This window comes from Vulpes vulpes, chromosome 3, assembly GCF_048418805.1.
Source record: "Vulpes vulpes isolate BD-2025 chromosome 3, VulVul3, whole genome shotgun sequence".
NCBI classification, from domain to species: domain Eukaryota; kingdom Metazoa; phylum Chordata; class Mammalia; order Carnivora; family Canidae; genus Vulpes; species Vulpes vulpes.
The window spans coordinates 147176157-147190042 of record NC_132782.1 but is presented as its reverse complement, the minus strand read 5'-3'; positions in this window follow the sequence as shown (position 1 = coordinate 147190042).

Below are 13886 nucleotides of genomic sequence, written 5' to 3'. Positions count from 1 at the left end.
CTCTGCCCCACCCTGCCCCTCTCTGTGTGTCTCTCATGAATAAGTAAATAAAATATTTTTTAAAAAAAAAAGAAGAAGAAATCTGGGTGCCATGATAAAGAAGATCCACCACCCTCAGCATAACAATAATGACTCCCGTTAATTAAGTGCTTACTGTGTAGCAGACCCTGAGTAGAGCATTGACGTCTCCTAATGATTCTATGAGGAACACTCTAATTATCTTATAAATGAGGATGCTAGTTGAATTATTGTCATTCAAAGATATATTTTATACTGGTACATTTTCAAACTCTGGGAAGACACATGAGACCTTTTTGTGAGGTGCTGGAGGCTGGGCTCAGGATTTGAACCCATAATCTTATCAACGATTCTATTATGCTCCCATTGTTAATGGTGGTTAATGTTCAAAACTTCTATGAAATTTCACTTTTAATTCAATTCTGAGTTGCAATTTTCAGAGACAAAGGGAGATAAGAGGTCTGTTGAGCAGAAATATGTTTGTTGGAAGTCACATTCCTTACAGCTATTAGAGAGCCTCACCTGTAGTGTCAGGCCCCCATCACCTGCTGTGGAGAGAACATGCCATGAAAGCTATGGCCTACATGCGTTGCTTTATTTTAATTTTAAAAGCATTTTAAAGTGGTTAGATACTAAGATTCAGTTTAAAAAGATTTTTTGTTTGTGCTGCCTTTTCACACATGAATTGATATAATTTATTTCATTTTGCTTACCTGTTTTAAGCTAGCTTTTTTTTTTTTTCTTTTAACCCATTCATCTGATTCAGTAGACACTTAATAATATAGTCCTGGTATATCTCCTTTTTGGTGCTTTCCTGGAAAGTAATTTCATTCCTTCTTTATTTACTTGCCCCCAATATAGATGGTCCCATCCCCTAAATAGGTAAATTAAATCTATAAGAGCTGCTAGTCTATTGGTTCAATAGACATACCGGGGTTAAAATCCGTTGACTACAACTTAAGACCAGAAATGAACAAAAGAGAATCATAGTTATATGCACATATTTACTCACTTAATGAAGGAACAAATAAATAAAATGTGTATGATGCAGTAGTTCTGCTAGTGACTAATCTGATTTTTAGTTGCTCTCATGATTCATAGCTTGAGAGTCCCACCTCTCCTTTCTCTATTTTTGCGCGATGTTCAAACAAATCAATTCTGTACTTATAGAAAACTTTTTTCACGACATTGATACTGAGGTAAAAAAAATTAAATCTATATGCCACTGTGCTGTTGGTTTCCATTTTAAATATGCCTACACATTTTCATTTGGAAATACTTGGAACTCTGGGTTAAAGCCTCTTGGATATTTGGCCAATGATACTGAAAGTTCAAGACAAATAAAGCCCCTCTTTATGATCTAGTTTTGCACACAATGGAGAGAAAACAATTGATCAGAAAACTGGTCATTATCTAAAACTTGAAGATTTAACAATAACGTTGTTGGTTTTCTTAACTATTTGAAAAATGCACTAACTGTGATCTTCTGAAAATGAAAATTTCCATAGATTTTTTTTTATGTTTCAAGTAGGACAAGGTCATCTGAAAAATGTTCTTTTATTTTTTTAATTAAAGACTACTTATGTATTCATGAGCGACACAGAGAGAAGCAGAGACACAGGCAGAGGGAGAAGCAGAGCCCATGGAGGGAGCCCGATGCAGGACTCGATCCCGGGACCCCAGGATCATGCCCTGGACCGAAGGCAGGCATTAAACTGCTGAGCCACCCAGGGATCCCCTGAAAAATGTTCTTATGAAAATTTCTAGCCTCGCCATTTAAAGTTAAAAGTGAACAATACAAGTTATTTTTATGTTTATTCAAGTGCTGCCTTTTCACACATGAATTGATATAATTTATTTCATTTTGCTTACCTGTTTTAGCTATTTTTCATGGTTGGTCAATTCATTTCAAACAGAAAATGCCTCTCTCTCTCTCTCTCTCTCTCTCTCTCTCTGCTCATTTGCAGTTTGAGAGACTTATAGGTTGTATGAGACAAGCTGATACAGTTGCTGCTGTTGACAACATTGGTCAGTTGTCAACTGTGTGCACAGCATTAGATTACATCAGGTACCCAGGAAAGTAAGACGATGGATACTATTTTGGTCTTCAGTGAAAATACAATCTAATGAAAATCATACAACACACTTCTCTCAGCATAAGATACACCAGAGGAGCAGATTACAGATATTTAAAGGGCAATATACTTACGTGCTAGACTGATACATAGAGAAATGCCTCCATTCCTTTGTTCAAAAATATGTTCATTGCAGGGCCTCCCGGAGGGGGAGCTCAGTTGGTTAGTGCCAGACCCTTGATTTCAGCTCAAGTCATGATCTCAGGGTCATGAGATCAAGCCCTGCATCGGCTCCGTGCTGGGTGTGAAGCCTGCTTAAGATTCTCTCTCTCTCCCTCTGTGCCTCCACCCCCTGCTTGTGCTCTCTCTCTTTCTCTCTCAAAAAAAAAAAAAAAAAATCACTGTGATTCCGTGCCTAATAACCTAAGAACAACAGATACCAAAGGGGCCCTGAGAGACCCAACCATCTGTAATGATAACATTGTACTTAAATTTTACAGAAGGCTTAATAAGCCCTGGAACGTTATTTATACACATTATTTCATTTGATCCTTAAGACACTACCTGCAGGATTTATCCCCATTTTCCACATGAAGTGACTGAGGCTTAGAAAATTAAGCACTTAGGTCATATAGCTACTAAAGGCAGAACTGAACTTTTAAAACAAAATGTTGTAACTAAAAAAAATAAATAAATAATAAAATAAAAATAAATAAAAAAAGTTCTAACTCCCAACTCCAAACGTTTCCTGTTTCCACACCCAGTCTCCCAAGCCTACTTCACCTGTTCAATCCAGTTTTCTGAACCTGTCTCCTTGCTGCATTGCCTGTATCTGCTGTCTGACCTCAGCCAATTATTATTATCTTCTCCCTTTTTCTTCTAATCTTTCTCCCTGTGTTGAAGTGCGTGTTATCAACTAACCCCCGGGGCCCCAGCTGCTGCGGCTCCCTGCACTTGGCCATGGCCCCGCATCCCCACCTGTGCTTCTGGCTGCAGGAGTCGATGACTGGTTGCCCAGTCACCCAGCTGTTCCATGCAGGCCTTCCCTTCCTCCAAAACTCACATTCTTTAAGTACTAAACTCCCTTTACTCCCCAAATATTTTTTTTTAATTTTTATTTATTTATTATAGTCAGAGAAAGAGAGAGAGAGAGAGAGGCAGAGGGCAGAGACACAGGGAGAGGGAGCAGCAGGCTCCATGCACTGGGAGCCCGACGTGGGATTTGATCCCGGGTCTCCAGGATCACGCCCTGGGCCAAAGGCAGGCGCCAGACCGCTGCGCCACCCAGGGATCCCTCCCCAAATATTTTTTGAAGCTGAAGCTGATACGACCCCCGATTTATAAAACTCCTTTTTCTCACCTTTACTTATGGTGATTGCAATCAATTTTCAAGAGACAATTCCAGAGAAAGGGAGCTAGCATTAATTGAGCAGCTTCTGTGTTTGATGGACAACGTTTGCTGGGTCATTTGCTTCTTACCTGGTTTTATTTCCAATAGATCTTTTAAGCTAATTGCGTCCTCTCCTATTTATGCTACGTATTGATTCAATTTAACGAATGTCTACCAAGTGCACTGTGTGGGTTGCTGATTGGAAAATGATGAAAGGGTAGGTCTCTAACCTCATGAAACTTAGAGCCTATGGAACAAAGTCAATAGGCAAATAGATCACTATGTACTAAGAAATAAGGACAGCTATGTATAGGGCCAGACGCACATATGGGAGGGACACCACATTCAGAAGGGTGGAGTGAGAGACATGATTTTCCAAAGAAGGTATATGTATGCAGTCTCTTAATTATGAATATGAGTAAACCAAAGCAGTAGGTGTTGGGGGGGGGGCGGGCAGGGAGATCGTTGTAGGCAAAAGTGGCACCATCTTCAGAACGGCTGTGTGCGGCTGGAACACAGAATAGTAAACGCCAGATGGGGATGAGGTTGGGGGCAGGAGGAGAAACTAAATCTTAAGGGGCTTTCTGTGCCATGTGAAGTTGCTTGGATTTTCATCTGAAGGCAGCAGGGAGGCATTAGGGTTGATTTTTTAGCAAAACGGGTCTGGGTTCATGTTTTCAAAGCTCAGTGTGCTTTAGGGGTGGAGACAGAAAGGCTGGAAGGAGGCCTGAAGCAGCCGCACTGCAATATATCCAGGTGAAAGATGACAAGAGTTTGAACTCGTGACAGCAAGAAGGACTTTGGTTTAGGAAATAGATTTTAAATATTTCAAGTGGAATTTATTTCAAGTGGAGTTTATTGATTTTTAGATGAAGGGGAAAAAGGGGGACAGTGGAGTAGTGGGATCCGGAATGATGCCTTGGTGTCTGCCTTACACAGAAGGAATAGGGAAGAGTAGCCTTGGTGGGATGGAGGATGAGATGAGCGTGCGTTTTGTGGTAGAGTGAGGTCCTCACCGAACTTCCAAACAGGGATGCCCCGTATACATTTCTGTACGAATCAGTTGGGATGGATGCAGCACATGTTCTCTAGTATTATATTTACCATCTCATGTGCTTTTTGTATCTGACCAAATTTTTTTTATTTCTTTTTTTGTTGTTGTTAATTTTAATTCCAAGATAGTCAACATACAGTGTTATATTAGTCTCAGGTGTACAATAGAGTGATTCACCTGTCCCATACATCACCCAGTGCTCGTCACAAGTGCACTTCTTGGTCCTCATTACCTATTTACACATTGACCCATGCACCTCCCCTCTGGTACCATGTTCTGTTTAATTCCTTGAGTGAAAAAGAGGTACTGCCTTACGATTCTTTGCATTGATCAGAGGCCAAGCACGATATATTGTGTATAGTGGGAGCTCAGTAAAGATTTGTTTCTTGAAAAATGGGTTGACCGACTGATTGCTATGGGTTGGCTCTAATACATACTAAGTAAAGTTGGGTAAAGTTTGCCTTCAAGCTTTTATGGAGGTTTTATGTGGGAAGGTTAGGCAACAGCAGCACAGCACATGTGTGTAAACCTTCTATCCTAAGTATTTTTTATGTGTATCCTGAATACTCTTAGTATCCTGGAAACTATTGTTTATATATTTTTGAGAACAGAGAGTATCTTATTTTGTACTTCATTTTATCCCTAGTTAATTTCATGGCCTATAGTAAGTATTTAACAAATATTTGGTGAATATATATACAAATTACAATCACTAAGTCATAGTTTATGTATCACGATCACTGGGTTATAGTTTATATAAGCAGTTATGTACACAGTCTATATACCACAATTGTAGATTGCGAAAGCCCACATTTAGTAACACTTATATTAAATAATAGATGGAGTTTATGTAATTTTTACCATCCAATAATCACAAAGTATCTTTGTTTGCTATCTTTGTGATATATTTGTAGTTGGAGTCTGTCCCTTTATATCTGAGCAATTCTGCTTCCATCTGCTAGTGATGCCAGATGGAGGAGAGGCAGGGAGACCAAGAGATTAATGAAGCAACTCATCAAGTTGTGCGAAAGGCAAAAATATATAAGAAAATCAAATCTGTTGAAATGCCCTTTCCAAAGAGTGATGGTTTCATATTGTATAAGTTTAAAGTTTCTGGAAGAAAAAAAAAATAGAGGAAACTTCTGGAAGATAAAATTGTTAATGACTTGTAAAGATGTCCATTTTGGAAAAACACAGGGTATCATCTTCTTCCCATTGTATATGTTACACCCTGGTAGCAAAGGACATTAACTCTTTCTGACCAGAAGGGTGAAATTAACTACACTGGGGAGTACAGAGTCCATTAGTGGAAATGGGTCCCCAAGGCTCTTAGTTGGTGATGGGCTCAGACACCATGAAATAAGGGTGTAAGCTAGTTTTCTCAAAGGGAAGCTAGTACTTCAGAACAAGGATATTGTCTGTAATTTATAGGAGGAAGGACAAGGCAAAAATCAGGTGAACCCTGCTGGATCTTACAATTCTTTGGAAAGCAGTAGTAAAAATGGTGATGTGGGAGGGATTTTCCACACACAATATTTTAGGATAGTACCAGACCTCAGCCAGTGGGAGGTAAGAGAGAAAATGTCCCTCAAACAGTTTGTGATGCAATAAGCTATGTAATGTAAATCACCATACAAAATATATTCTAGAAGAAATCAATTCATTTAAGATGGCAGTAACTTGTAAAATCGTTTGATAAATAAATGATATTGATAATATTACAAATGAGAAAACATGGCACGAGAAAAAGCATTTAAATAATAGTCATAAGAGACGAATAAATCTACATATCAATCCAAATAAATATCATTAATAAAGTAGTCATGCAATCATATTCATTAGAATTAGAAAATTCCTTTCTAAATAAATTTCTCTAATGAAAACTCCTATTTGCTTAGATCCTTCTGAGGCAAATGCCATGTAGATGTATAGTTGACATGGGCCCAACATTAATCTTCTTTACATTAAATTTCTCAAGATCAATTTTTTTTTTTTTTGCTTTTGTTTAATATTACATCAATTCTAGTAAGGATGCTGAGTTCAAGTTCTTTATTAAACCTGGCTGACTGGGCACAATATAAGATTTTTGAATTGCAAATGATTTGAGTTAGGAAAAATCACAATCAGACCAGACCTGAAAAAAAGGTACAGAAGGCAAAGAAAAGCACTGAGTTAAGTTATAATATTAGGGCTTCCTTGCTGGATATTTTAGGAACACATGCTTGTTTTTTACTTCTTACAGGAAATAGAATCATTGTGAATGGTCTGTACTCAATTCATTGATTTCTTTATTCGATTTTTTTACTCAACAAACATGTTTATGGGCTCACTGTGTATCAATCATCATGTTAATTATGAAATATATATAGTTTAGACCTTAAGCTTTCATGTCTGTATAAAGATTAGGAAGGAATTCTCCTTGTGATTGTTGTACTCTCTTTAGAGTACCCATACTCAAGAGGTGGGTATGGCCATGTGAGTACTCAGAAGATTTTATCTGCTCCCCAGCATTTCCCAAAGCCCCTGTGTTAGGCAAATCCATGTGCAAAGTTCTGGGGAAAAAAAGGCTGTAAGCAGATGTGACATGGATCAGTTTCGGAGCCAAGGCCCATACGAGCTGTTGGACTACCTTCTTTCCACGACGCTCTCTTTCTTGCTATAACAGACTTGGAGGCGATGTGTAACAGATGCTGAAGCTATAAAATGGTGGCATCTTCCTCAGTCCCACTGGACATGTAGTTTCAGTGAGGAATGAACTGGGTTGGGCTAAGATGCTGAGATTTGAGCATCTGTTACCTTAGCCTATTTCTGGCTGTTAATCAGAGATTATCCTGAAATGATAAAAGAGATGTTGGTATGAAATATAGAGGTTATTAGGTTATTAAATATCAGTTCAAACATTTCTTGATTTCTGGGAACCATGCATTTCAATTTTGAAGTACTGCGAATTATACAAATTTAACATTCAGTTCTTGCCTGATTGGTGCCCACCACTATTCGTGAGATAAATGAAGGTTCTACAGCTCCAACAGTGACATTTTCTCATGAATTCTTTCCTTCCCCTTCAAGAGATTTCTTGTTTTCCAGGCTGCAGAAAAATCTATAGCGAAGATAATGAAGCTTAAGGTCGGTACCCCTTGGGTTATAGGCCTTTTCTGAGGTTTTCTGCCTAGCTTCATATCTCTAATTTCAGATAGTTTTTCTGAGGAAGGACCCTCCCAAGATGAATAAGCCTTCAGTCCTACAAAAATCTGAATCCAGCCCTTCCTGGTTTCATATTATGGCCTCTTACCTGGAACTAAGCATTATCTTTTTTTCACTACCTCGTTATCACACTCTCCAAAAGCAAACTAGATACAAAGTCCTTCTTTCCTCAAGGCCTGGGAAATTATGTATTTTTTCCCCCTTTAGGCAAATTAAACCCAAGAGACGTCCCCTTTAGCTGAGTGCCTGAGCCACTGCTTTTTCTATCTTTGGTCATTTTTAGTAGCTCTCATTGACACATACAGACTGGCCTTGTTGCATTTACCCACACATGGAAACACCTGCACACACTCACAGGCTCGCTCATGAGCACACACAGAAAGTACATTTCATGATGGGTTATGTTTTTTTTCCCTGTATTAAGATGACTTTGCAATAGAGACCTTTATTACATGTCAATACCAGGAGAATGAGGCCAATATCCACAGGTTTCTCACACATAAGTCAGCCATTTTCAGGAGGTCCAGCTCATGTCACAGGCCACATGCTGTAATCCGAGGCAAATTAGCTAAATAACTAAAAACCTGTTCTGATGGGTTTGGGAGCTCAAAGTCCCTGGCCCTTCAAATAGAAAAACAAACAAACAACAACAACAACAAAAAAAAAAACAAAAAAACACCGTCTGTGTGATAAGCTGGCTTTCCTCTTTCCCTAAGTACTTTACTTTGTGAATCGTGAGAGTTGTGGCAATGATAGTGGCTGACATTTTCCTAGGGGGCCCGACTGTAATCTGTATTCTGGCTGACGGAAGAACAGCAGGAGGGGAGAGATGAGGCCAGGAAAAGTATAGTTAATAATTATGCATGCAGGTAGTGTGTTAGGAACTCTTTCCAAAGCTGTGATAAAGTACTTCATTCTTTATTGAAACTCTCATAATCACTCTTCTTCTTTATCTAAAGAACCACATTTTTAGAAGAAGCCAAATTCTAAAAAAAAAAAAAAAAAGTCAGCTTTCAAGTTTGTTTTTCACCCCCCACTAAATGTGGGAAAAAGGGAGAGTAGGAGGTTTTTGAAATTACTATAAATGGGGCTTTTAACCTAAAAGTTGATTCCTCAGCAGAACAGTTGAGATAGTTAATTCAAAGAATAAAGCAGAAGAGTGTTTTCTTTTGGAAATTTTAGTGCGACTAAATGCTTTTATCTCAGCTTTATCAGTCTATAAAATATATTCATTAACATGTTGACCCTACACAGGTCGGAATATTTCATAAAAGCAAACATTTTAAGAGGTAATCCTTTGTTCTTGAAACTGTGCCAAAGACTAAATAGTATACACAGAAAATTAAAAGTATCCTTCTTTCTTGACTTTATTAGCATTGGAGATAAAAAAAATAAATAAAATACAGGGAAATCTACAGTCAAATAGATTGAATAGTTTGTAATCCGTTTGTTGTAATGCTACATAATGAGTATTATAATGGACGCATGCACAGAGCCGATGTGAGAAAACTCCTACAGAGTGTGCTCCTTGACTCTAGAAGGCCATTCAGAAATTCTGAAAGCAGAAAAGGGAATAAGAGCACATCGGGCAGAGAAATTTGAGAATTGTGACTAGTCTCATACTTGGAATATTGGAATTGGGAGTTCTGAAGGCAGGAGAGAGCTAGAAAGGTAAAGAACCAGCAAAATCATTAAGGACCTTTTCTCCTGCTAAGGGAGAAGTGTTTTGACTTTATCCCATAGGAATGGAGACGGAACCAAACAGGAGATTTGCATTTTAGAAAAATATGCAAGATAGATTTGAGGAAAGAAATAGTAAGAACTAAAGTAAACAGTGCCGTTGGAGGTTCCAGAGGAGAGGTTCAGAGCAGAGATAAAAAGATGGACACGATTTGATTATATACGAAGTAAAGTAAAAAGGGATGTTAGGGTCGACCCATGGGGTAGGTTCTGAGAGGAAAGGCCGTGGTTTGAGTTCACAGCATGTTGACTCTGAGCGCTGTGTGGGGGCCTGTGCAGCAAATGATTAGAAACGTATCTGGAGCTCAGGAGAGAGGCTGATAGGACTTATTAGAATATAGATGATGTCATGACTTACAGCCCTGACTGTTGTCAATCAGGAAACACATAAAGACTGAGAAGATTGTAGGTGGAAGTGTAACACCAACATTCAAGGAACAAGCAATAGGAACTCCTCCCAGGTAGATCAGAAGAGTAAGAAAGGATATGAAAAGTAGCACATGGTGTCATGGGAGTTAAGGTGAAATATAGGTGTTAAAGAAGGAAAGATGAATAATAGTATCCAATGCTTCCATGAATAAAAAAATAAATAAATAAAGATGCTGATTTGATTCAGCCAATAGATTGTTAGTGATTTCGGTGAAGGTGTTTTCATTGAAGCGTCATAGGAGGGTATGGAAGTTTGATTTTACAGGATCGATATGTTAAACACAGGAGAGAATGTTTATGCATTTAAATGACTTGGATTGCATAAGATGTATATTTAGAAGACAAGGAATCAGTAAAGGTGACAAAAGGAACATATGGAAAACTAGAGCAAAGAGGGAATAATTATTCAGTCATTTCAATATACACATTTACAATATTTTTTTTTAAATATAACTAGTTTTTCTGTTCTTTTTTTGGATGTAGGCTTTACAAGAGGTCTTTCAACTTAGTTACCCCAGGGAACACCCCTCACTAAATCACAGCTGAGTAAGACGTCAGTGAATGATCACTGAGGACCACATATGGTGTACAGGACTCTGCCAGAGACAGCTGGGAACAGAAAGATGGTGACACACATTCCTGACCCCAAGGATTTTATAAACTAACTGGGGAAATTAAACAATGACCAGAACACAAGGTAAGACGAATGTCACGGGGCTGTACACTCAAACTACCATGACTTACTTTTAATTTGTGCCTTTGGATTATCAGCCTCTGATGTATCCCCTTCCAATTTTCCCAAGAGGTTGAAAATCACAGCACTGAAAATGATTAATAGTAATCATTTATTAATAATAAAAATAATTGATAAAAACAATCATTATAATAATCTAGCCCTTCTTATGGCTCTGGCACTGTTCTGAGTGATTAAGGCAAAAAGCCTATTGTGTCAATTTCAGAAGCAATTATTTACATTTGAAAATTAAGGTTTATTGAGATGAACTAAAGGTGTAAGAAGTCGTATTATTCTCACATGCAACTGAGAACATTGCTAGTAAGGGCACTAATGATACTCACTGGAAGGATATTAGGTAAGTTACAAATCTACTACAGGAGACCACGGGGGATCAAGTTCAGAAAATGGGTAGAAACCAAAGCAGGCTAGGTAGCAAGACTCCAGGCTGAGCAATGTCACGGAAATGATTATCTTTGAGGTTGCTAACACTGGAAATTTCCTGCTGCCACTATTGGACCACAAACACCATCATGAATGACTTCGTAATTCTATCACTCTTTCAGGATTAAAAGTGCAAGCATGAGTATCAAACGGCTAACTATATGCCAGAAGCTGGGTGAAGCTACTTGGTTCCTCTAAATTTTGTGTTGAGACACAGGCCCATATTTCAAAGCTTGACTTGGCCAAAGATTATTTCCTCAAAAAGGCCATTCAGATGATTTAGAGACTAAAACAAACAAAAGAACTTGACAAATGTCTACCTACATCCTTCTTCTGATGCCAACACTTATTCCTCCCCAAAGTGGCTCGATTCTAATATAAGTCTTCTTTATACAACCAAAAAAGTATACATCCAAACCTCTAAGGGAAATAATTCAAAGTCTCATTAGTTACTACATCCTACTGGGAGCCTAGGACCGTCGTACAATGTCCATTACCCTTTAGTTCTATTATGATATTACACTATTACTATACATAGAAGGACTAAGGGAAATGGGGAGGAAGGAAAAGCCATATTAATTAAACTATGCAAATAGATTTATGACACAATAATGAAAATGATCTTTATTTTTGCGTGCACCATTGACCCTTGAACAACATGGGGGCTTAGAGGTACTAACCCCCCAACACAGTCCAAAATCCATGTATAACTTTCGACTCCCCAAAACAAATTATAATATTATAATAATATCACTTACTATCGACTGGAAACCTTGCTGATAACATAAACGGTTGACAACATAAACAGTTGACTAATATGTATTTTAATGCAATAGGCATTATATATTGTATTCTTATGATTAAGCTAGAGAAGCAAAAATGTTAAGAAAATTAGAGAAAATACATTTGCAGGACTGTAAAAATTCTGGGTATAAGTGGACCCACGCAGTTGAAAACCATGTTGTTCAAGGGTCAACTATATTTATGAGGCAGGGTTAGAATGTGGGACTATCTCCTATACGACCTATCACCTTCAGTCAACACTTCACTACAGTAGGAGATTTTACCTGGTAGGTTTACCCGAAATTCATTCCCAAGAGATACGCTCTTGCTTGTGCAGTGTGGCCATGGTCTTCCGCTAACTTGAGCCCTCCACATAGATGGCTGGAGCTCTATCCACACTCTCCCATGCTCTATTTCCCCTTGATGGAGACTTATTAAGAAAAGGAAGTTTGGCAATTCACAGCTTAACGTGTGGCCAGGCACCCGGAGAATCTAGGCAGCGTGAAATAAAAAGAGGTCACACCACAGGAAAACTTCGTTGAGAACTTGTGGTGCTGCTGCCATAGGAAACTGGTAGCTGCCTCTTCTGGAATGTTGATGCTGCCAAGGAGGGTACCAACCATCTCTGTCTTACACATTTACGTTATTTCCAGGTCTTGGCTCTTGTGAATAATGCCACAAAAAACATGGAGGTGTAGCTATCTCTTTGAGATAATGATTTCTTTTATTTACTAGTTTATCACCTAGAAGTGGAATTTCTGGGTCACGTGGTGGTTCTATGATTTTTTTGAGGCACCTCCATATCCTCCACTCCTACCGATTTCCATTCTCACCAATGCTGCACAAGGGTTTCCTTTTCCTCATTGGTTGGCAGCATCTGTCATCTCTTTGTTTTTATAATACTCTATCAGGTACGAGGCACTATCTCATTGTAGTTTTTATTTGCATTTCCTTGCTGATTAGTGATGTTAAGCACCTCTTCATGTGTTTGTTGGCCATTTGTATGTGTTTTGTTTTGTTTTTGGAAAAATATCTAGTTAGGCCCTTTGCCCATTTTAATCAGATTACATGTGTCCCCTGCTTTCCAAAAGTTTGTATTATGCCCCTTGGCTTTTACAAAAGATTTACATTTCATTATTGGTCTGTTTGGATTTTCTGCTTCATGATTCAGTCTTGATAAGTTGTGTGTTCCTAGGAATATATTCATTTCTTCTAGGTTGTCCAATTTGTTATTACCCACAATACTGTTTTTAGCCTTTGTATCTCTATCCTGTCAATTGTAATGTCTATTTGTAACTTTATTGGAGACCTTTCTATTTTGTTCTCAGCAAGCCTAGCTAAAGATTTGTCAATTTTGCCTTCTCAAAGAATCAACTCTAGTTTCATTCATATTTCCTATTGTTTTCCTATTCTCTATTTCATTTATTTTGCTCTAATCTCTGTTAGTTCCTTTCTTCGGCTAACTTTGGGCTTCTTTCATTCTTATTTTTCTAGTTCTTTGATATATAATATTATTTGAGACCTTTTCTTTTTCTTAAAGTAGGGATATATAGCTATAACCTTTCCTCTTAGAGCAGCTTTGGTTTGTTATAGTTTGATGTACTATATTTTCATTTTCAGTTGTCTCAGGATCTTTTTCTGATTTTCCTTTTCATTTCCTTTTTGACCCATTGGTTCTTCAGGTTTTCCATGTTTTGTGAATTTTATTCATTTTTTACTCCAATTTTACTCCTGTTGTTGATTTCTAATTTCATGCCATTGTGTTTGGAAAAGATACATGATATGGTTTCTGTCTTCTTGAATTTTTGAGACATGCATTGTGGCCTTTCATATGACCTATCCTGGGCAATGTTCTGTGTGCACCAGAAAAGAATGTGTATTCAGCTGCTGTTCCATGGAATGTTCTGTATCAGTAGGCTAGGCCTATTCATCTATAGTGTTGTTCAAATCTGCTGTTCCTTTATTGATTTTTTTTGTCTGGTGATTTTTCCATTGTTGTGAATTCAGTATTAAAGT